This window comes from Bubalus kerabau, chromosome 2, assembly GCF_029407905.1.
Source record: "Bubalus kerabau isolate K-KA32 ecotype Philippines breed swamp buffalo chromosome 2, PCC_UOA_SB_1v2, whole genome shotgun sequence".
NCBI lineage: Eukaryota > Metazoa > Chordata > Mammalia > Artiodactyla > Bovidae > Bubalus > Bubalus kerabau.
In genome coordinates, this window is record NC_073625.1 from 120821090 (window position 1) to 120846444 (window position 25355).

General features: G+C 39.9%; 1 long non-coding RNA gene across 1 annotated transcript; it reads right to left on the bottom strand.

The window, feature by feature from the left end:
- Positions 1 to 18343: 18343 nt before the first annotated feature.
- LOC129644877 (uncharacterized) lies at positions 18344 to 24380 on the bottom strand. Its single transcript, XR_008711031.1, has 5 exons — positions 24129 to 24380; positions 22762 to 22875; positions 21818 to 21838; positions 21036 to 21113; positions 18344 to 18695 (listed from the first exon to the last, which is right to left on the bottom strand). It is a non-coding gene; the product is annotated as an uncharacterized LOC129644877 (long non-coding RNA).
- Positions 24381 to 25355: the final 975 nt, after the last annotated feature.

Sequence of the window (25355 nt, forward strand, 5' to 3'; positions counted from 1 at the left end):
CATCTGTTAGTGTCCTCTTTGATTTCTTTCACCAGTGTTTTATAGTTTTCTATATATAGGTCTTTAGATTCTTTAGGTAGATATATTCCTAAGTATTTTATTCTTTCCGTTGCAATGGTGAATGGAATTGTTTCCTTAATTTCTCTTTCTAGCATATGGCATTTCTTTGGAGACCAGAATTGTGGGAAGGGAGGCCTAGGAAGTTAGTCTTAGTTAGACAACCTTATCAAAGCCTCCCAGATACACTAGAACTGCTATTTTTAACACAGGCCTCATGGGTTTGGAGACCTATGGATCCTCACTGGTATAAGCACTTGCATTTTTGAGGTATTAGTCTGATACTTGCCTCAGATCCTCATGGTGATTTATAATGTCCTACAATGTACAAACCTAGACAACAAATTAAAAAACAAAGACATTACTTTGCCTACAAAGGCCCATATAGTCAAAGCTATGGTTTTTCCAGGAGTCATGTAAGAGGCTCAAAGAGAGTTGAACCATAAAGAAGGCTGAGTGCCAAAGAATTGATGCTTTCAAACTGTGATGCTGGAGAAGACTCTTGAGAGTCCCTTGGAGAGTAAGGAGAGCAAACCAGTCAATGCTAAGGAAAACCAACCCTGAATATTCACTGGAAGGACTGATGCTGAAGCTGAAGCTCCAATACTTTGGTCACCTAATGTGAACAGACAGCTCATTGGAAAAAAAAAAAAACCCTGATGCTGGGAAAGATTGAAGGCAAAAGGAGAACAGGGTAGCAGAGGATGAGATGGTTAGATAGCATCACCGACTTAATGCACATGAGTTTGAGCAAACTCCAGGACATAGTGAAGGACAAGGAAGCCTGGCTGCAATCCATGGGGTCACAAAGAGTTGGACACAACTGGGGAGACTGAACAAAAATGTACAAAGGGGCTTTGCTGGCGCCTCAGTGGTAAAGAGAAACCATGTGCCAATGCAGGAGACCCAAGTTAGATCCCTCGGTCGGGAAGATCCCCTGGAGGAGGAAGTGGCAACCCACTCCAGTATTCTTGCCTGGAAAATCCCAATGACAGAGGAGCCTAGCAGGCTACAGTCCATGGGGTTAAAAGAGTTGGACAGGACTTAGCGACCAAACAACAACAAAAGGTACAAAACCCTTCTTCTTTTTCTATAAATCCTAGACTGGCCATGCTAGACACTGTTGTTGCTCTGGCAGATTCCCTCAGATTCCTTTTACTGTCTCAGCACACTTTTCCCCAGTCCCACCATGCTTTGACTTCTAAAGGGTCCCACCTGTGACCCTTTTTAGATGCACTGTTTACTCATGCAGAAAGCTGGCCATCTAGAGTTTACATCCTGCTGGGATGGCCCTTGGTCAAAGCCAGACTGGAGAGGAAGTATGAAAGACAGGTGCCTTGCCTCCAGCAGGACAGTCTGATGTATGTTACACTCCAGTGTGCCTGTGAAGTCAGGCTGGGGTTGGACATGGCCAGAAATTGCTTGGCTTCTTCCCCTTCCACATCTGGTTTCCCTCGCTACCTTGTTAGGTTCTCCTGGGACCACTGTCTTAATGACTCACTTACACACACTCCATGTCTCAGGGTCTCCTTCTGGGGAACCCATCCTAAGACAACTGTGTACAGAATGCCAGCAGGATGAGATCAAGCTGTCTCCTTGTCTCTTTAAAAATCACAGCCTAGAACTGAGAGGGGCCATCAATGACAAGCTTCAGGCATAGTAAGTGACAAAGAAAGACTACGGACGATCATGGCAATCACTTGTGCTCAGTCACTTTAGTCGAGTCTGACCCTGCAATCCTATGGACTACAGCCCACCAGGTCCCTCTGATCATCGGATTTTCCAGGCAAGAATACCGGAGAGGGTTGCCATCTCCTCCTCGATGGGATCTTCCCCTCCTAGGGATAAGGCCCATGTCTTTTATATCTCCTGCACTGGCAGGCAGGTTTTTTACCACTAGTAACTTGTTAAAACCAGGCCAACCTCTTAAATTGGAATCTTTGAGAACTGGGCCCATGAATCCTATTTTTAAAAAACTCTCAAAGGATCTAATGAAACCAGTCTGGTCCTGGTGCAGGTAAAAGCATTTGGGACTCATTGGGGGAGATGATCTCTATGGTCTGCTTCAGCACTTGGAATTTCACTTCAGAATTTTGTTCATTGATTATTATGTAGTAATAATACAGATAGTCATATAAATGAAATCTTGTCAGAAAGTAGCAGCCTAGATTTTAAAGGGGGCATTGTGGGAGGGTATCACTATAAAGATTTTTCTCTAACTCTCCCTCCTCCTACTATTGCCAAGACTCCATCACCCTCTTTGCTGGTATATTTTGGGTTGAATGAGGCATATACTCATGAACACCCCATTTCAGTTGCTGTGTTTTCTGCTCTCAGGTTCTGGCTCTGATGTGCACTCCTCTTTCCTGGAGTGACGCACATGCCCTGTCTGAAACCCCAGGCTTCCTCCAAAAACTGTCATGGCATGATTGTCCCCACTCTGTCCTGCTGATGGCAGTGAACCCATGTTGTGCCAGAAATGCCACCCTGAGTCAATGCCACTAAGCTTTGACTGCTGGTCCTTTTCAGGACCAGAGGCATCACTAAATATCAAGTAGGTCAAAAGGCCTTCCTCTCATCTGCTAATTCAGACCAATTGCTGTTGAGAATTCTGAGGCTGTGCAAAGACCGGTGGAAATGCCATGACACATGTTATCGGTACAAGAAGGGGAAATGATGGTCTGCCAAGGATTTACCAACCAGTCCAAACTGCCTCTTTTGACAGTTTGTTTTGTTTAACAGATGAGAACACTGAAGCCCAGAGAAAGATTTACCCAAATTTCTACAAGTGTGGCAGAGACTCTAATTCTCCCAGGCAGGACTCTGGCTGGAGGCAGCTGACCAGTGTGTAGAACCTGAGGCTTGTGGTATCCTTCCGTGTGTGCGTGTCCCCTTCGGAACCCAGCAGTAATCCACACTGTAGTGCAATGCTTCTTAGTGCATAGTTTGTGTGAGCTTTCCAGATGTTTGTCTATCCTTCCAAAGTTAAAGGAAAAAAACCTCTGTAAGGATTAATCCAGGCAGCATGATCCCAGAACAACTACTTAGTTACGAACAGTTGCTATTTCCCCTTTGTTAAAGGGTCAGCTATAAAATAATGCTTCCTTTGCAGAAAGTCTGTGCCACTGGACAGATTAGATAACTCAGGGGATTTGCAGCAGACGTGGAGCCTTTAACCCTGGGTCACTCTTTCATCTCTCACACCGATTAGGCCTGACAGCTCCTCAGGAGCCTCCTTGAATGGTAATGCCCAGATGCTTGTCTCCAGACAATCAGCTCCAAGTAATGGAACCTTTGAACATCTTAAAATACATTTTGTCATCCTTTTTATTCCAGTTGCCTGTTGTTCCGCAAATCGACAGAGTTCTACAATGTCTGGATGAAGTTCATTTGGCCCAGAGCAAGGAGGCACTGTCCACTAAACCAAGTACTCATGTCTGTCCACAGGATACATGCAAAAAAAGTTCACCACATAAAATCCTGGGTCCATGTTAGGTGTTTGAAAGATGTCACTTCTTGAAGAAGAAGCTCTAATAGAGAGCCTCCTTCCCCACCTCCCCACTTCCAAGAGTGATGCCCAATACAGTCAGTTGTTCTACATCTTGTGGGTTCAAGTTGTTCAATGTCTTAATGGATTGTGACATACTCAGAAATCTAACAAAGAATTAATTTCAGAAAATATAAGTTTACATGGTGATTATTGTGATCATTGACTTTATCATAGGAATGGAGACTTAAATGGAAGATAATATATCTAAAATGGATTTTTTTTATATTATTGACCTAGAACAATAATTCACTTCTTCTTTTTTTTTTTAGTTAAAGGATACCTCATATTCGGAAACCTCTTCACCTAGAGCTGTGGTCATGCTTAACATTCCTGAAATAGCAAGACCTTTATATTCTTACAGGTCTCTGAAATCTGTGTCACAACCCTCAGCCTCTTCAATTCCCCGTCCACCTCCTCCAACCATCTCACAGATCAGAAGCCTCTGACCAGGAGGATGTGTACAGGTGTGCATTCTCACAGGTAACAGTCTCTGTTGAAACAGTTGGTGGAGTCTCTGTTCCTACAATGACATTTTATTTTCCTAAATGTACAACAATCCTAAGAATAGGGTGTAGAAAAAAGCAAGTAGTGACAATTTCCAACCCATAACTGTTTATTTACATTTATTTACAACCCAAGTCTTTCCCCAGAAGACTAAAACAGCTCGAATGATTCCTGTGATATACTTGTTCTCTGATACTGCTGCTGCCACTGCTGCTGTTGTTGTTGTTATTATTCTCTCTGCCTTTATAAGTATCATTAATAAACTGTTTGGGATAATCATAGAGTATTGTTAGACTCTTCTTTAACTACAGGAAGTATTTTGGAGAATTGTAGTATAATGGAGCAATTGTTGAATTAATACTCAAAAGATCCATTTCAGATTATTAGGCTGAGTATTTTGACTTAACCCCTCTGAGCCTCAATTTTGACATTTATAGATTGAAAAACATAATTCCTTTTCCTGCCTCAAGTATAGTTGCAGAGCTCAAATATATTAATCTACATGAAAGAACCTATAAGCTATTCAAGTTTTTTGTGTAACTTCTAATAGATTTTTCTAATTATAAAAGTAATGGTAGTTTATTATGGAAAATTGCAAAGCTGTAATATAATGCAATTCTCATTTCACAATTCAGAAACATTACCTGTTAAAATTTTGACATGTAAACTTTCACATTTTTTCCCTGCAAATATTGAAGCCATATTATAAACATGCTTTTATGGATGTACTTTTCTTACTTAAGATATTTGATTATTATAGACTGAAATATGTTCCCTCAAAATCCTATGTTGAAGCCCTAATCCACAATGTGATTATGGAAAAAGACCCTTTAAAGAGGTAATTAAGGTTAAATGAGGGCATAAAAGTGGAGCCCTAATCCAGGGATGACCGGTGTCTTTTATAAAAAGAGAAAGAGACACCAGGGGTGTGCCCACAGAGAAAAGGCCACATGAGGACACAGGGGAAGGCAGCCATATGCAAGCCAAGGCCAGAACCAGGAGAAAAAATCTGTTGTTTAAACCACCCAGTCTGTAGTATTTTGTATGGCAGCCCTAGTAAACTAATACACTGTGTTGTTCCTTTAAATATTCTTAAGGACTTTGATTTTTAATGGCTACAGATTTATCATTTTTATATCACTGTAAATTCTCTAACTTGTAGTATTGAAGTCATATTTAGACATCTTCTGATATATTTGCATTTTGGCAAATCATTTTTTAGATGCAAAATACCCTCCAAAATACTGTAGTATAAATTAATAGGAATAAACTATGGGGATTCTTTGTACTATTTTTACAACTTTTTTGTGCTAAAAGTTTTTTTTTTTTAAGAAAAAGTTAAAAGAAAGGAGAGAGAGAGAGTGGAAAGAGCACAAAACAAGGCTAGAATAGCTCTAGAATATTTATATGAATATTATTCTGCAACCAGTATTATTTAGACACAAAACCAGACAAGCCTTATTGTAGATCAATATGCTGATTGCAAACACGTTAGTCAAACAGGGACCCTAACATAAACACTTTCTGTTAGCAGGCATTTGACAATTTGTACAAAAGTAGGGATGGGCGTGAAAGGATGTTCTATAAGAAAAATGTTTCTAAACAGTATTGCTTCTGCACTGCTGCTGCTGCTAAGTCGCTTCAGTCGTGTCCGACTCTGCGACCCCATAGACGGCAGCCCACCAGGCTCCCCCGTCCCTGGGATTCTCCAGGCAAGAACACTGGAGTGGGTTGCCATTTCCTTCTCCAATGCATGAAAGGGAAAAGTGAAAGTGAAGGCGCTCAGTCATGTCCGACTCTTAGCAACCCCATGGACCGCACCTACCAGGCTCCTCCGTCCATGGGATTTTTCCAGGCAAGAGTACTGGAGTGGGGTGCCATTGCCTTCTCCGGCAGCTATGACTAATGTTTGTCAAGGGATGAAGTAACAGTTCCCTCTTTACTTCTGTTAATGAATAATGCATCTTTATAAGGCTGAAGGCCGGTGTCTGCCAAATGCTGTGTGATTTTCTGAAAGTTACATACCTTCTCTGAATCTCCATTTTTTCTCTAATTTGGGCAAAGATACCTACATCTAAAAAGATCTTGCAAGCATTATAGGCAATAATGCATGTGAAAGTATTAACTAAAAAGCTAATGCAACTTTTATTGTTGTTGTAATAATTCTTTGTTTGCTCTTTTAGTGGAAACCACTGTTTTACCAGAAGGTGGCAGCATGTTGTTTGCTAGGCATATTCTCTCTTTTAACCCTAGGGGGTAAGTTTTTTCAAGACTTCTTCAGGCAACCTTGGAAATCTCATGGGAAGACCTATGAGTTTGATTCTTCGTTTTTGTCTTATTTTGGTTTCTTTTAGATTATAGGGGGACTAATACATAGAAAAGTTACAAGAAGAAAATTCCTAAATACTCAGTAAGGAGAAAGTATTTGTTCTCTGGCCCCATCCTGCAAGGGATGAAACATTACAAGCCTCACATTTGTTTGTACTCTTGAACACCATCATTGCTGCCTGGTGCTTGAAGCATAGACTTGTGCTTTGGGTTTATGGATCTGATTAATGCTTTTGTTTGGTTTTCTTATTTCCTACGATTTAAGCCACATCAACACACTCACATGTTTCAACAGAACACTTTCTGGCTGCAAAAAAGACCTGCAGAAGGTTTCAAAAATGGCCATATCCTTCAAGATCTCATAGTCTTATTGGGAAGATCAAACATAAAAGGATTTGAAATATTAATAGTTACAAAATAAAATAGCAACATGAACAAAGATGCTACTGGCTGAATACTAGAGGCCTTGCAAATACAGAAATGGTCAAAGTGAGAAAGGTGATGGTCAGTCCAGTTCAGTCGCTCAGTCGTGTCCAACTCTTTGCAACCTTATGGACTGCACACCAGGTCTCCCTGTCCATCACCAACTCCCTGAGATTGCTCAAGCTCATGTCCATTGAGTCAGTGATGCCATCCAACCATCTCATCCTCTGTTGTCCCCTTCTCCTCCCACCTTCAATCTTTCCCAGCATCAGGGTCTTTTCCAATGAGTCAGTTCTTCACATCAGGTGGCCAAAATATTGGAGTTTCAGCTTCTTCATCAGTCCTTCCAATGAATATTCAGGACTGATTTCTTTTAGGATGGACTGGTTGGATCTTCTTGCAGTCCAAGGGACTCTCAAGAGTCTTCTCCAACACCACAGTTCAAAAGCATCAATTCTTCGGTGCTCAGCTTTCTGTCTAGTCCAACTCTCATATCCATACATGACCACTGGAAAAGCCATGGCCTTGATTAGACAGACCTTTGTTGGCAACGTAATGTCTCTGCTTTTTAATATGCCATCTAGGTTGGTCATAACTTTTCTTCCAAGGAGTAAGTGTCTTTTAATTTCAGTGATTTTGGAGCCCAAAAAAATAAAGTCTAACACTGTTTCCACTGTTTGCCCATCTATTTTCCATGAAGTGGTGGGACCAGATGCCATGATCTTAGTTTTCTGAATGTTGAGCTTTAAACCAACTTTTTCACACTCTTTTTTTACTTTCATCAAGAGGCTCTTTAGTTCTTCTTCGCTTTCTGCCATAAGGGTGTCATCTGCATATCTGAGGTTATTGATATTTCTCCCAGCAATCTTGATTCCAGCTTGTGCTTCATCCAGCTCAGCGTTTCTTATGATGTATTCTGCATGTAAGTTAAATAAGTAGGGTGACAATATACAGCCTTAACACACTCCTTTTCCTATTTGGAACCAGTCTGTAGTTCCATGTCCAGTTCTAACTATTGCTTCCTGACCTGTATATAGATTTCTCAAGAGGCAGGTCAGGTGGTCTGGTATTCCCATCTCCTGAAGAATTTTCCGCAATTTGTGGTGATCCACAAATATCTATTTCTGCTTTGTTGACTATGCACAAAACAGAAATAGATATTTTTTCTGGAACTCTCTTGCTTTCTTGATAATCTAATGGATGTTGGCAATTTGATCTCTGGTTCCTCTGCCTTATCTAAATCCACCTTGAACATGTAGAAGTTCATGGTTCATGTCCTGTTGAAGCCTGGCTTGGAGTATTTTGAGCATTACTTTACTAACATGTGAGATGAGTGCAATTGTGCAGTAGTTAGAGCATTCTTTGGCATTGCCTTTCTTTGGGATTGGAATGAAAACCGAACTTTTCCAGTCCTGGGGCCACTGCTGAGTTTTCCAAATTTGCTGACATATTGAGTGCAGCACTTTCACAGCATCATCTTCCAGGATTTGAAATAGCTCAACTGGAATTCCATCACTCCACCAGCTTTGTTCGTAGTGATGCTTCCTAAGGTCCACCTGACTTTGCATTGCAGGATGTCTGGCCCTAGGTGTGTAATCATACCATCATAATTATCTGGGTTGTGAAGATCTTTGTTGTATAGTTCTGTGAGAAAGGTGATTAGGCTTCTGGAATAAACATGGTCTATGTGTGATTTCAAAGCAAAAATTTTTCGTGGTGGGTCTAAACCTATCCCACACCACACATACTCCAAACAAACCCAATGCACCCTGCACACCACTATTCTCCCAAATGTTCTATTTATGCATATGGAGTATATTTTTAGAATCATATTTTCATTTGATATTGTTGTTGCTTAATTGTTCAGTCATGTCTGACTCTTTGCAAACTCTTGGACTGTAGCCTTCCAGGCTCCTCTATCCATGGGACAGTCAAGAATACTGGCTGCTGCTGCTGCTAAGTCGCTTCAGTTGTGTCCAACTCTGTGCAACCCCATAGATGGCAGCCTACCAGGCTCCCCTGTCCCTGGGATTCTCCAGGCAAGAACACTGGAATGGGTTGCTATTTCCTCCTCCAGGAGATCTTCCCAACCCAGGGATCAAACCCACATGTCTTGCATTGGCAGACAGCTTCCTTACCACTGAGCCACCAGGGAAGCCCTTTGATGTTGTTAAAATGTATTATTTCTCATTGTTTCTAACAATGATATAAGACAATTGTATGGATACAGTGAAGAACTAGGGCTTCAGAAAACAGAGAAGATCTGTCTAAATATCTCTATCATATGTCTCGTAAAACAAAATAGCTTTGTGGCAGGTAACTTTGATGATATTGTAGCATTTAATATATGTTAAACCAAGGAATATCTTTTTCAAAAAAAAGTCTTTCCAATACTCCACTTGGATAACCAGTGTTCCCCACCCTTAGTTTTGCTTTTCATCCTGACAACGGTGATAGTACAACATTAACCCAAACTGACTATGAAGTACAATCTGCTTGATGCTTTTTTTAAATCAAACATTGAGACAATGAAAGACATTTTTAATTTTAGGAATTATTTACCAAGTGGCATGAAGCACATAGTCTTGTGCCTATGCATCTAAAGTTGACAGTATGTTAGATTTGGTTTCATTAGGGAAAAACATAGACCTCATTCATGGTTCAATTCTAGGAAATATCCAAGTCTTTAAAATGTTTCTAACCCATGGAGTTTATAGTTACTATTGCAGTTGTTTTCATTTCCAAACTTGTTTTAAAATGTATCTGGGGACTTCCTTAGTGGTCCAGTGGCTTAGTGGTCCAGTGGCTAAGATTCTGCATTCCCAATTCAGTTGGCCCAGGTTCGACCACTGGTCAGGGAACTAGATCCCACATGCCACAGCCAAATAAATAAATATAAAAATGTTTCTGCTTTTTGCCCAAGATCCAATTTAAGTGACCTGCTATTGTAAAATAAGGACCAACGATTTATCTAGCCATGCATTTCTCTTGATTGTGAAACTAAACAAATAAGTAAACCATATGGAAAGAGGTGGTTCTAGACCACCTGAGACACTTGCTAATGCACGGGTTGACTTTTGAAAGTCATTTCTTTCTCCTGAATTTTATTTTGTCCATCTGCACAAAAAGGAGATGGCATAGACTATCTTTGAGGTCCCTGCTCTGAACTTCTGTGATTCTGGGAGGGGTCAAGTTCTGGTAGTTGGCCTGGTTTTAGTATCAGGCCCCAGCAAGGAGCAGCAAGTCTTTTCCATGCAATCCTTCTTGCTGGACGTATTTATATCAGCACCTGAATTAAGTTGGTTGACTGATCATTGGTCAATACTGGGACTGAACATGAAGACTTGACCATCATCAGATCAAACCTTTCCCCATCCAGTTAGGAAGCACCATTCAGGTAGTGGAAATCCCATTTCTGAACTGCCCAGATTCTCCAACAAATATAGGAAATATGTATGCTGCCTCTGATGATAGATGTCACCAAGCAAGGACAATTGTCATCCACAGGTCAGCAAAAAGAACAGTTGCCCTAGAGTGACAGAGCTCCAATTTGAGACATAGCTTTGGTCCTAACTTGTTTTGAGTTATTGAACCTGAGCTTCAGTTTTACACATATTTAAAATTTAAGAATAACATCTAACTGCACTGGCTCCAGTGTTCCTCACTCAGGTGGCAAAATAGATGAGATTGATTTTTTATGACGATTTATTATGTTATTAGCGTGAAAGTGAAAGTGAAGTCGCTCAGTCGCTCAGTCGTGTCCGACTCTTTGCGACCCCATGGACTGTAGCCTACCAGGCTTCTCCGTCCATGGGATTCTCCATGCAAGAATACTGGAGTGGGTTAACACTTCCTTCTCCAGGGGATCTTCCCGACCCAGGGATCGAACCCTGATCTCTCGCATTGCCACCAGGGAAGCCTTATTAACATCATCTTATTAACATGAAGATGATGGTAAAGGTGATTTTTCTATAATTCAACATTAATTGAGAGTCCACAATGAGAACGTGATATGATTTTCAAGGACCCTTCAGGTTGTTTGAGGAGAACAGGAGTGTGGCCAGGATGCAAAAAAATAACATAAAAAAGGATAAAACTGAGAAGTTTATAGAAGGAGAGCAAAATGGTCCAAGCAGAGACAATGTACAGGTAATTCATTACACTAACAGAGAAAAGAAGTTAAAGCATAAGAATAAGAATCTGAACAGGGAAGAACATAGTTCAGAGGGAAAAGATTGATAAAATTCAACAGCTATTCCTGATTAAAAGTTATCAGAAAATACCCCAGAAAAACTTCCCAAGCTAGAAAAAAGCCATATGCCAGGAACCAAAAATAAATGTTATAGTAACATTAGAAACATTCCCAATTAAAAACAAATGCACACCCCAGCCCACTCTTATTCAGCACCCTATAGAGATCTTACCCAATGGCACAAGACAAAATAGAGGAACAAGTCAATGCATTAACTTTGGAAAAAGAAATCAAAAAAGGTCTCCTTATTTGCAGATAATATGATCATCTATCCAGAAAATTCATGAGAATCAATGTTTAAATTATGAAGATTATGAAAGTTCAACGATGTGGTTATATGTAATATCAGTAGCTTTCCTAAGCATTAGCAAAACCAATTAGAAAATATGAAATAAAAATTACAATAGCAATAAAAACTATAAAATTGTTAGAAATGTGAGCACTATGTGATATATTAAAATGCATTTTAAAAAGACCTGAATAAATGGAGAGAGAATAAGTATTTGTGGGAGGGAAAATTCAATGTCAACGAGAAGTTCTGATGACATTTAGAAGAATGAAGCAGTTAGTTCCATGAATACCGACGTGAAAATGTTTAAGACTTTTTTTAATAGTAATTTTTTTTATAATTGGTTTACAAAGCTCTGTTATTTTCTGCTGTACAACAAAGTGAACCAGCTATATGTATACATATATCCCCTCCCTCATGAGCCTCCCTCCCACCCCACCCATCTAGGTTATCACAGAGCACTAAAGAAAAAAGGAAGCTGTAGAATAAAATCAAAATATCCATGTTTTTAAAAAACACGCATTTCTATGTACATGAATGCAAGTAAACGCCTAGCAAAAATTGATGTGGGTACCTCAGGGAAAGAGACTGGGATTAGACATAGGAAGGGATTTAGGTTTTTTCAGTATTCTTAGAATTTTTTTAGCAATGTATATTGATGTGTCATTTGCAAGAGGTTTAATACCAATGAAAAAAAAAGGGGGGGAAATGGAGGAGAGTAATTTCTTAGAACAGCTGTTTGAAAGAAGAGGAGGTTTTCAACAGGTGGAGACAAGTGGCAAACCATTTCAGAATGGAAGAAAAGCCCTGAGGAAAGGTGTGGGAGCATACACACGAAGGAGCCTGAAGTTTTCCCAGTTCCCGACTCATACTGCGCAAATTGATAGTTTACAAAGCACATTTCACCCAGTGTCTCGTATGAGTGGCACTCTAATCTAGAAAAACATCAAATCTGCTATATTCAAAATCCTGTAATATCTTTCTGTAACCATAATGGAAAAGAATATAAAATGAATGTATATGTATGTATAATGGAGTCATTTTGCTGCATAGCAGAAATTAACCTAACATTATAAATCAACTATACTTCAATTAAAAAATTAGAAAAAAATTAAAAAACATCCGTTCTGGATTTGGATCCCAGCTCTGCCACTAGCTAGCTGTGTAACCATGGGCAAGGTTCTCAACCCCAGTGAGCTTAGGTTTTCTCATCTCTTAAACTGGACCAATAAAAGTACCTGATCTATGGCAACATCCTAACTGGAAAAACAATAAAGGAGAGGAAAATTTGGAGCACAGCATGTCTTTTGGGGGATTCCTCTTTTGGGGGATACCTCTTTTAGGGTATTCTAACTTTTTCTAGTCTACTTTGAAATTTTGGATACTTTTTCCCTCCATATGAAAATCCTGTGTTTTCCAGTTTTCTATCTTGGAAATCATTATTGTCTTTAATATGAATAATATCTTTGATGACCTCTTTCCTTCAGATGCTATGTGGTGGGATGGCAGTGAGCAAGGTCTGGTTTAGAATCTGCACTAAACATACAAACACTGCACTGAGCAGGGCTGTTCCTTTCATGCAGGAGACCAGCCACGGGAAACACTGTAAAGAAGCTTCCACAGCATTTCTTTTCTCTCTGATTTGTTATAGATCGAGCCCTTTCTCTCCTCTGTGAAAGAAATGGTGAGAAGGATAAATGAGAATTCGTAAGGCAAATCAGTTCTCCAAGAAAAAAAAAAATCAAAATCATTCTCAGAAATGAAGGCAGACCTCCCCAGCATGGCTGTAGGTGAGACAGAAGTCAGTCACCATGTTTAATATTTTAACAAGAATGCAAGCATAAATAACATCATTACAAAATGTGATCCCATAAACCAGAAAGGCTGTGCCTTTGAGTTTTTGCATGATTAGGCTTTGGGAGAATGAAAATGGAAGGCGATAGAAATGCAGTCAGAATTTGATTTTTATCATCTCAGAATTACAGGAAAGAAATGGTGAGCCAGTGGAGCATAAAAATAACTGTTCAATCTCCCAAGGGAATTCTTTATGTTTAGAAAAACCCATACAGATTGTATACAATTAAGAAAGTTCCTTCCATGAATTATGCATGTTGGAATTGAATCTTCCACAATCTAAATGGGAGATTCACTGATCTATAAGAACACAGGTTAAGTTCTCAGTTAGCATCGTAGTTTATTTTTCCCATTACAGCTCTTATATATTCTGAAACATCCACTTCTAGATTCAGGAAAAAATTCAGTGCTCTACACAACTTCTTTTTAAGTTTAAAATCCCCTTAAGGGTCCCTCCAACCTGTTATGTATTAATATACAGTTGATTAACTTTCAAAGATGTTAATGGAGAGTATTAAATGAAGAACTGAATGAGTTTACTTTTCTTTCTCAAAATCCCTCAAATACATAAACCAGGTTGTTCTTTTTGACACTAAACCTTTGTTAAAATTTTCGTATCAAGTTCTTATTAAAAAATAACATATTATGCACTAGAGTAACAAAAGGTCTGTGTCTAATACACTTAGTCTATCCTTGCACACCTGCCCTGAAACTTTTCCTCTTTTTTCCACTGCCTCTGGGTTCAGAAGCCTAGGAGGGCCTCCAATAGCCTCAGGCTCCTCAGAGAATACTGGGTTCCAAGAGAGGCTGGAGAACTCTTTCAGCCCGAGTCTCATTAGCATTCTTGACTCCTGGCTTCATCCTATCATAAGTTCCTTTGTGAGAATGCCAGGGTCAAAGCATGAAAGTCCTCCAGAGCAACAGTTACATTATACATTACACTTAGCGGCTAATAAGTCATGCCATCACCATCAAAAGCATTTTTGAGCGACTCTTGCAGGAGGCGGTATGTGATACAGAGTGCTCGCTACAGGGTCTGTAGTTCAATGGCTGGCTTGGGAAATTTTTCTGGAGCAGTAGGGTCCTCAAAAGACTTGTAGAGGTAATAGATTGTCACAGATGTGTATCACCAAGCTGATCGCTGCGACCAATCCTGAGTCCAGCCATAAAGCAGAGTGGCTGATGCTGGACCTGTTCAAATCCAAAACTAATATGATAAAGGTCAAGTCTGATCCTGTTGGAATCGGAAAACTTCTGCACAGACTCACCCCTGCAGTTACACTAGGTCCAGGCAGTCATTTACAGTTGCCTCTTCTTGCTCACATTGGGCATAACCAAGAGTGTATGAATGGCTTCACGGAGTCTCCCCTCACTTCTGAAGACAGAAGCAAACAAACTCATAGCATGTGCTCTACCAGTAGTAAGAAAGGAATAACCGGGCTTTGAGGGAAGACATGAGCTTGAGTTTAGGCTTCCTACTGACCTGTATATATCATGGGTAGCACTATTAATCACAATGAACTTCAATTGCTTCAACTATAAGATGAAAATAATGATAACTTCCTACTAAACAAGGTTGTTGGAAAGCTCAAGCTTGACAATCACTGTGAAAATGGTTCTCATCAGATGCAAAAAATTATATACACTTACTTGGAATTATTTGTGTCTTATTATCATCTTTATTTCATGCTGTTCATGGGGTTCACAAGGCAAGAATGCTGAAGAGCTTTGCCATTCCCTTCTCCAGTGGACCACATTTTGTCAGAACTCTCCACCATGACACGTCTGTCTTGGGTGGCCCTACATGGCGTGGCTCATAATTTCATTGAGTTAGACAAAGCTGTGATCCATGTGATTGGTTTGGTTAGTTTTCTGTGATTGTGGTTTTCAATCTGTCTGCTCTCTGATGCATAAGGTTAAGAGACTTGTGGAAGCTTCCTGATGGGAGGGACTGGCTGTGGGGAAAACTGAGTTTTGCTCTGGTGGGCAAGGCCATGCTTAGTAAGTCTTTAATCCAATTTTCTGCTGATGGGTGGAGCTGTGTTCCCTCCCTGTAGTTTGACATAAGGCCAAACTATTGTAGGGATAAAGGCAACCTCCTCCAAAGGACTTAAGCCAGCATAAGTTGCAGGATTGCTGCAGTCAGTGTCCCTGACCCCACAGCAGGGCACTATCAACTCATACCTCCGCTGGAGACTCCCAAACACTCATAGGCAAGTCTGGCTCAGTCTCTTGTGAGGTTATTGCTCCTTTCTCCTGGGTCCTGGTGCACACAAAGTTTTCTTTGTGCCCTCAAAGAGTCTCTGTTTCTCCAGTCCTGTGGAAGTTCTGTAATCAAATACTACTGGCTGTTTAAAGTCAAATTCCCTGGGGGTTCTCAGTGCCTTTGCTGAATCCCCAAGTTGGGAAATCTGTTATGAGCCTGAGAACTTGTGCAACAGTGCAAGAACTTCTTCGGTATAACTGTTCTCTAGTTTGTGGGTCACTTGCTCAGCAGTTCTATAGTGGGGCGAGGTAATGCTCAAAATCCTCCAAGCTAGGCTTCAACAGTATTTGAACTGAGAACTTCCAGATGTACAAGCTGGATTTTGAAAAGGCAGAGGAACCAGAGATCAAATTGTCAAACATACATTGGATCATAGAAAAAGCAAGAGAATTCCAGAAAAACATCTACTTCTGCTTCATTGACTATGCTAAGGCCTTTATGTAGATCACATCAAACTGTGGAAAATTCTTAAAGAGATAGGAATACCTGACCACCTTACCTGCCTCCTGAGAAACCTGTATGTAGGTCAAGAAGCAACAGTTAGAACTGGACATGGAACAATGGACTGGCTCTAAATTGGGAAAGGAGTACGTCAAGGCTGTATATTGTCACCCTGCTCACCTAACTTAAGTATAGAGTACATCATGCAAAGTGCCATGGTGAATGAAGCACAAGCTGGAATCAAAATTGCTAGGAGAAATATCAGTAACCTCAGATAAGCAGATAACACCACTCTTATGGCAGAAAGCAAAGAGGAACTAAGGAGCCTCTTGACGAAAGTAAAAGAGGAGCGTGAAAAAGCTGGCTTAAAACTCAACATTCAAAAAACGAAGATCATGTCATCCAGTTCCATCACTTCATGGCAAATAGGTAGAGAAACAATGGAAACAGTGAAAGATTTTATTTTCTTCGGCTCCAAAATCACTGCAGACAGTGACTGTAGCTGTGAAATTTAAAAATGCTTACTCCTTGGAAGAAAAGCTATGACAAACCTAGACAGCATATTAAAAAGCAGAGACATCATTTTGCTGACAAATGTCCATTAGGGTCAAAGATACAGTTTTTCCAGTAGTCATGTATGGATATGAGAGTTCGACCATAAAGAAGGCTGAGCACCAAAGAATTGATGCTTTTAAACTGTGGTTTTGGAGCAGACTCTTGAGAGTCCCTCGGACAACAAGAAGATCAAACCAGTCAATCCTAAAGGAAATCAATCCTGAATATTCACTGAAGGGACTGATGCTGAAACTGAAGCCCCAATAGTTTGGCCACCAGACATGAAGAGTTGACTCATTGGAAAAGATCCTGATGCTGGGAAGGATTGAAGGCAAGAGAAGAAAGGGATGACAGAGGATGAAATGGTTGGATGGCATTACCGACTCAAGGGACAAGAGTTTGAGCAAGCTCCGGGAGATGGTGAAGAACAGGGAAACCTGGCTTGCTATAGTCCATGTGGTCACAAAGAGTCGGACACAACTGAATGACTGAACCACAACAAATCATCTTTATTACGGATGCTGATCAGCACACTTCAATTGTCTAAGAATCACTTGGAAAGCTTGTTAAAATGCAGATTCTACTTCGGTAGGTCTGGGAAGGGACCCAAGAGTCTGTAGCTCTAATAAGCTCCCAAGAGATACCAGTACTGCTGGTCTGGGAACCATACTTTACGTTGCAAGAACTCAGGATAATTTAGGATCCTTAAAAGTGATGTATGTTTAAAATACTTCCACACATGGCTCTGGTAATTAGGATCTGAACATCTTAGGTTATTTATTCTGTTTTGAACAGAAAGGCAGGGTTTACTTTGCACGAATTGCAGGTGTTGAAGGCACAAGTCGGACACATAACCTCAGTTGTGGACTATTGGCTTCTGTTACCATAAACTATTAATGCAATAAACAGAATATTGATGAACATTTTCCATACACTTTTTCCCATTAGAGATTTTTCTTTGCCTAAATATTCAGCAACCCTTTAGAGAAATTTCAGTTTGGCAACTCACTCCTGGCAGTCCCAAGAAATTATTTCCAGTAGAGAAGAACTATGACTGAATGGGCTGAGACGGGCCTTTCCATTACACGCATCCACCCAGCTCAGCAGCCTAGCTGCAGCTGTACTCCTGTGAAATTCATCTTTGTCACAAAGAGCAAATCACATGCTATAGAATATCACAATCTCATTATGGGATGTCATCTCACAGCACAAATACATTATTTTCACCAGATTTACAGACAGCACGGCCCATGTCACTGCTAGCCTGTGATGGATGGCTTTCTCTGGATGTATCTGAGTACATGATTTACACACAGCAGGACCCTGAGAGACATGGACTGCAGCCAGCCCCAGAAGGGTCTGGAGAAGGTTCCTCCTTCACGGTCTCTTAAACACAAAAGCCAATGGTTGGAAAATGTTGTGGCAACCGCATTACAGGAAAAGAAAAATAGGAACCACTTCAAAAGTCATACCAGAACACTTTCCTTCGCTTCTCACTTATTAGAATTTAGACTTCAAAACAAAAGGATTTTGTTGGATGGGCCAACAAAGAAACATCTAGTACTAAACTCCATTCTATAGGAAAACTATTACTTAACAAGGCATCGTATCTTATGTGAGAAAAAGCCTGTGCTACAGCATTTTGGAATGTCTAAGATGAGCAAGGAATCTTATCAGGAGAATAAGACTTAAAGAATTAACATGTAATCTACTTGTGGGTACTCTATCTCTTTGAAATCTCAAAGAGAAATGGTACAGTGTAAATCTCGTGATGGAGAATTTCAGGATTGAAGGCATCTAACACCCTTCATATCTTCTGTTCAGAGCTTTAATCTCTTCCCCACATTGTAGCTGGTTGAACTCTGCTTGAATACTTAGGGGTTCTGAGGAGATCATCATCTCTATTCTTTTTTTTCTGAAATACTTGACATATTAGAAAGTTATTACACATTGTGATATTATACACGTCTTCAATTCCCACCTCCTGGTCCTGGGTCTAAGTCTGGCTCACAGAATATGTCTCAATCATCATCTTCTCTGGTGGCTCAGCCAGTAAAGAATCTGCTTGCAGTGAAGGAGACCTGAGTTCAATCCCTGGGTCAAGAGGATCCCCTGGAGATGGGCATCACAATCCACTCCAATATTCTTGCCTGGAGAATTCCATGGACAGAGGAGCCTGGTGGGGTACAGTCCATGGGGTAGCAAAGAGTCAGACATGTCTGAGCAACTAACACACACACATCATCTTCCCAGCACTTCATCTCTCTAGGCCAGAGATCCTCAACCTCTGGGCTGCAGACTGGTACCTCCTGTCAGATCAGCGGCAGCATTAGATTATAAATAAAGTGCACAATAAATGTAATGCACTTGAATCATCTTGAAATTATCCCCCCCACCCCTCATCCATGGAAAAACTGTCTTCCATGAAATCAGTCCCTGGTACCAAAAAGGCTGGGGACTGCTACTCTAGGCTCTGCCTGCCACCAATGAAAGCACAAACAACAAATATCTCTAATGCTGTGCTGGTCCGGATGGAAAATTAATTTTATGAAGGAGCAGCATCATGCTCATACTGAATTTTAAATTTTTCTCAAATTTAATTGCATGTGCTTATCAGAAAGAGAGACAGACAGAGAGAGACATAGAGTGAGAGAGGCAGAACAGAGATAGTGGCAGAGAGAGAGAGGAGACTGAGTGAGTAAACCAGAATAGAAAGCGCGAAGAATTTACTGTCCTAAATAGAGTCAGTGATTTTGTCTGCCATTTGCCCCAGCGAGTGCACACCCCAAGATAATCTGAGAATCTATTTTCAATGTTGGCTCAGTTCCCAGGTGTCTCCCGCAGCAGAGACAACTTAGCACAGTGAACGGGCTTTAATTATTTAAGATGACTTTTTTTGATATAGCTTCTAAACATGAGCCAACTTTTTCCTCTGGTAAACTACTAATATTCAGCAGGCAAAAAATAATTTTAAACTAAGTGCATTTGTTTTCTATTGCTGCTATAACAAATTACTATAAGCGTAATGCTGCTGCCGCTGCTGCTGCTAAGTTGCTTCAGTTGTGTCCAATTCTGTGCTTAACACAAATTTATAATCTCATAGTTCTGGAGATTTAGGAGTTTGAATATGGGTCTTATGAACTAAAATCAGTGGCTGCCGGACTTCATTCATTCTGGAGGTTCTAGGGGAGAATCATCCCCTGTTTTCTCCAGCTTCTAGAGGCAGTCTGCACTCCTTGGCTCATGGCCTCCTTTCAACAATGTGTCATTTCAACCTCCACCTTGGCCTCCATGTCTGTCATTGCGTCTCCTTCTTTGACTCTGGTCTGTCCAGCCTCCCTCTTTTGAGGACTTTAACAATCTAGATGAGTCTCCTCATCTCAAAGTGCTTAACTTAATCATATTTGCAAAGTCCCTTACATGTACATTTGCAAATGTTAAACAATATACTCACAGGTTTCGAGGATTAGGATATAGACTTCTTTGGGGTGGCAGGTGAGGGGTATTATTCAGCCAACTATACTAAGCTAAAGCAGAGGCAATTCTGCACTTCCTAATATGTGTGTATAAAGATGCTGGAGTGAGGAAATCACAAGTGCCCTAGATTTTGATCTTCGCATCTCTCCTCCCACTGCTTGTGTGCTTGACGGCACCTCACTTTCAGAGCTGGGAGGAGGATGAGCTGAGGCCCCTGGGGAGCACATTAGGTATGCCCACACACAGGTGCCAACCAGCGCTCGTACAACCCTAAGAATGAGGGCCTCCTTCAGACTCTAGGCACCTTGTTTGCCTCATCACAGGCCCTGGAACACTTACCTACCTATGGGACTTACATCACTTTATCTATGCTTTGGTTTTCTCTTCTGCAAAACTGGAGTGCAAAGTTAACAATACTCTTTTCTATATCACTTTCTTTGTTTTGCTTTGTTTACTAAGAAACAGCTGAACTAATAGACACGAAAGCACTTTGTCAACAGTAAATGCTATGCATATATCAGTGATAGCTAAGGTTTTTGAAAGCATGAGTGTAGAATAAGTGATACTTTTTACTTTTCACCCAATTAGTGTAAAAGTTAACTCATGCAAACCAAAGGAATTAACATATATGTTTACAAAGATAAATCAGATATGTCCAAAAGGAACTCTATCGATTTATGACAATGCTCTTCAATCTTGACTGCACACTGGAATCACCCAGGAAGCTTTACAAAGTGCTGATGCCTGGGTCTCATAACTTGAGATTCTCATTTAATATGTGTGTTGTGCAGCCCAGGAACTGGGATTTTTAAAACTTCCCAGCTGACTCTAATGTGCAGCCAAGGTTGAGTGACTCTGGCTAGTGACTTCTTTAGAAGCCTCAGAAACGTGAATTGATTTAAATTTTATGGAGAACAGAGAACATACTTTTCCTGTTTGCAAAACGTATTCCATAAAACCAACATGACAGGCAAAATTCACAAAATCATATTTTGATTTACACACAAACTTTTTTGTAAACCTACAGGAGGTATCTCACCTGAGAAGAGCACAGCAAACCACTTCAGTATTCTTGCCTGGAGAATTCCATGGGCAGAGGAGCCTGGCGGGCTACAGTCTATAGGGTCACAAAGAGTCAGACACAACTGAATCAACTTAGCACGCACACATACACAGGAGGTATCTAAACATCAAAATGTGAGTTAATGCTTATTTTTAACAAAAAAGTATTGGGGATAGGTTAAAAAGAAAAACGGACTTCGACAACAACAAAAACGGATGTCGACAGTATCTCCTTTAGAGATTAAATCCCCTCTAAGAATCAGTTCTTGTAGTGGTTCTAGATTTCGATGGCACATTAGCACCAACTTGTTATTGTTGTTTAGCTTCTAAATCACATCGAACTTTTTCATCACCACATAGACTGTAGCCCATCAGGCTCCTCTGTCCATGGGGTCTCCCAGACAAGAATACTGGAGTGGGTTGCCATCTCCTTCTGCAGGAGATTCCTGACCCAGCGATCAAATCGGTGTCTCCTGCATTGACAGGCGGATTCTTCACCACTGAGCCATTTGGGAAGCCTCGAACCAACTAAGGAGGTTTTAAAACCCTAATGCCCTAGCTGCTCATTGGATCCATTAAGCTAAAATCTCTGAAAGTGAGACCTAGGGACCAGATTTTTTTACAAAAAATTTCTCCATGTGACTTCCATACACTAACAAAACAAGAACTCCTAACCTAATTCACTTAGAATAGGTTATGACCAGCAATTATTGAGTACAGACCATTTATTACCAGGAGCTACAGAGAGCCACTCCCTACCTTCAATAGGCACTCCATGTCCTGAAGGAGAAAAACATAGTAACACATGGTCATTAAAGGAAAGAACAGGCAGTGAGAACATTGAGGAAGGAAAATGTGTCATTATTTGACAAGACAGGGGAAACAGGAATCAGATCACTGTGAGATTGAGCAAGGGGTTTTGAGAAGGGAAGATTTGAACTGGGGCCAAGGTGAGAAGGGCACTTCTAGGAGATGATGTGGCCCGTGCAGAGGATCAGAACCCAGTAGAAACTGACTATATCATATAACTTTGATTTTCTCAGAATTAGCATAGAATTATCTAAACAATACCTTCTTGAATAGAGAACATTTTAGCACTCATCAAGTGATTTAAACACAATTCTTAAAATAACTTGCAGCAACAAAAAGGTCACAACTAATGATAAACACACAGAAGGATAGATCACAAGGAAATTATGTTGAGTGGAAAAAGTCAGTCTCAATATATTCTATACCATGGGATGCCATTTATATAACATTCTTGAAATGACAGAATTATACAAATAGATAACAGATTAGTGGTTTCCAGGGATTAAGGATGGGCAGGAGCATGTCGAAAGACAGAGATCATTGTGGTGATGGATTAGTTCTGTATCTCAATTGCAGAAGTTATATACCAATCTCCTATGTTATAAAATGGCACCAAAATACACACTAACGTGGTACCAACATCGACGTCCTGGTTTTGTCGTGTACTCTAGTTAAGATGGAACCAATGAAGGAAACTGATGAAGAATGCGCTGGACCTATTCATACTGTTGTTGTATCTTCTGGTTAATCCATAATTATCTCAAAATGAAAAGTTTTTTTTTTTAATGAAATAAGAAACCAAATTAGGTTGTTACAAAAGAAATCCCATAATTCTAATACTACTATGATTCTAGAAGACAGTATAGGACCTTGAAAAGAAAAATAAAGCTCACTTTGGTTCTTTTTATTCCTTTACTCTATTTCTCTGTCCTTCCTCTTTATTTTCCTTCTTTCCCCTTCTGTTTTCATACTTCCTCTTCTTTTTCTCTCCTTTCCCAAAATTACATCTAGAAAAATGCATTTCAAGATTATTCCAAACAACAGAAATAAGAAAAACAATAACGAAGGTCATAAATGATAGAGAAAAGTTAGTCTCAGTTGTTACAAGCCCATTCTGAAAATTTAGTTATAGTTTATACAGCAGGACACTCATATGCTGCTTTACTAATATGCTAACTTTGGGCTAAAATAAGAACCAAATCCCATCTCAATTGCAATCACTTTAATTTTTTTTAATCTAATGGTAATAACAAAGAATAAACTTTGGGGATGAGAATAGAAAATCCAGCTTAAATCATAGAGCTTAGAATATTCATATATTTATAAAGGTGATAATTGGTTGATATTTAAAACATGTTTTGTGAAAAATCTGTTCATATAAAAAATATAGAGAGAATGCTTATACTAATTACTAATATATTCAGTAAAGATAGACACCTCTCTTGTAGCTAAGTCCTCTTGAGAAATTACCTATAAAGCAAATCACATTTTTTCTTTTGATTTCCATGTTAGCAATAAACTATGTTTCTCTAGCAGTTCATGCCAGTGAGAAGAGGGGCCATTAGATATTTCCCCAAAGATTGGCAACAGGCTCAGGCCTCAGTCTGCACCTAGACCCCAATGTAAGGATCCCCTGTTCTTGACCATAGACAAATACTGAAACTCAGAAAGTTCAGCATTTTCTCTGTAAGTGCTGTCAATAATCATTCTTTGATCTTTAAATGTCCTAGTGTATGGTTTTAAGTAAATAAGAAACATATATCTAAAATAATTTAAAGGGATAAGTGAGTTTTGTTCAAACAACAAAAAGGAAACAGAGCTTTTTCTTTTTACAAAAGAAATCACATACTTCAGAAAGCCTAAAAATATCTTTTAATTGAAACGCATCTGAATATCCCTTAAGGAAAAAGAAGTAGCTAATTATACTAAGAAATTTAATGAGATTATCACATACCTTAATGGTTCTCAAATCACTGTGGACTTTTTTTTTAATTGTTAGGGAAATCTGTACCTTTGCTGACTAAAGAAAATGGGTAATGGCCCACTAGGTTATTGGAAACCACTTTATTATGTTCTTCCAACTAAAAGTGATCAAATGAAGTCAAATCATCACAAATCTAGAAAAACAAGTCGTGAATTTAAAGAGGTACTGAGTCTTCCTGGAAGTGAAATATAAAGTAGATGTGCCAAGAGCTACTTTCAAAAAATGAAATGCTGGGCCAAATTTCAAATGCTAGGATACATGGACAGCCTTTAGTACCTGAGTCTCTTGCTGACAGCAATATAATGTGATGTGATGGGAAGCCAAGCTCAGAGTACCCAGAGGATCAACTCTGTCACTGGAGATCTTCTGCAACCTGGCAGGGACTTTTCTTGTTCTCTCCTGTCCAGCTCTCCTCACTCAATTACCCTTGATTCTCTGTGGTCCAGAGCTCACCCAGGGCTCCCCCTTCTCCATGCCTCTCCCAGAGCAGGTAGTACCTCTGCTGGAAAGGCTTCCTCACTCCCTCAGCATCCTTTTGTTGAGTGTCTGCTATCTGCCCAAAGCAGAGAAAAAGATCATGGCCACCCCTTGATAGCTCTTAACTGTAAGTGGAGTAAACAGATAATAAACAAATAATTAAACAAAATAATTTCGGATTCTGATAAGAGCTGTCAAGGAAATCAACAGAGCAATGTGATAGAGAGTAGCTGGGGCAGAAAGGCAGGGCCTCAGGGAAGGCACTTCTGAAAAGATGACATTAAACAGAGAATGGATGAATTAAAAGGAGGCTGCCATGCAAAGAACAAGAATAGAGCTTCCCAGGCACAAGCAGAGAAAATGTGGTGACTCTGTGGTGGGAGCCGAACTGGTAAATTTAGGTGATTGAATTGAAACAAAAATGGCCAAAGTATAATAAGGGATCCCAAGTGAGGTCCAAGAGGTAAGATTATATAAGCTCATGTAGCATCTATAAGGCCATGCAAAGGAGTTTGTTTTATTTTTAATGAGATTGAAAGTCATTAAAGAATTCAAAGCATAAGAATAATATTATCAAATTTATATTTTAAAAATATTACTCTGGCTTCAGTAAAGAGAAAGCATTTAAATTTGGGGCAGGGGAGGGGAAATAGGAAAAGGAAGATCTACTAGGAAGTTATCACCATAGACCAGGTAAGAGAGAATGGTGCCTTGAATCAAGGTGATTATGGTGGAGGTTGAATAAAGTAAATGGATTCTAATACTAATTTGAAGGCAGAATCAACACTCACAGAAGGAGTGGTCATGAAAGACAAAAGGGCAAAAGAGGCAAAAGAATGACTTTGGTTTGGAGACTTGAAAACAGAAATGATGATGGCACCAAGTCATGAAATGGGGAAACCTGGGAAAGAAAGAGACGGAGAGAGAAATAGGAATAAAGTTGGACATTGTAATATCTGTTGAACACCCAAGTGTAAATGTCAAGGGGTGGTTTTCATGAATATGGATCATAAAGCAGAGGATGAG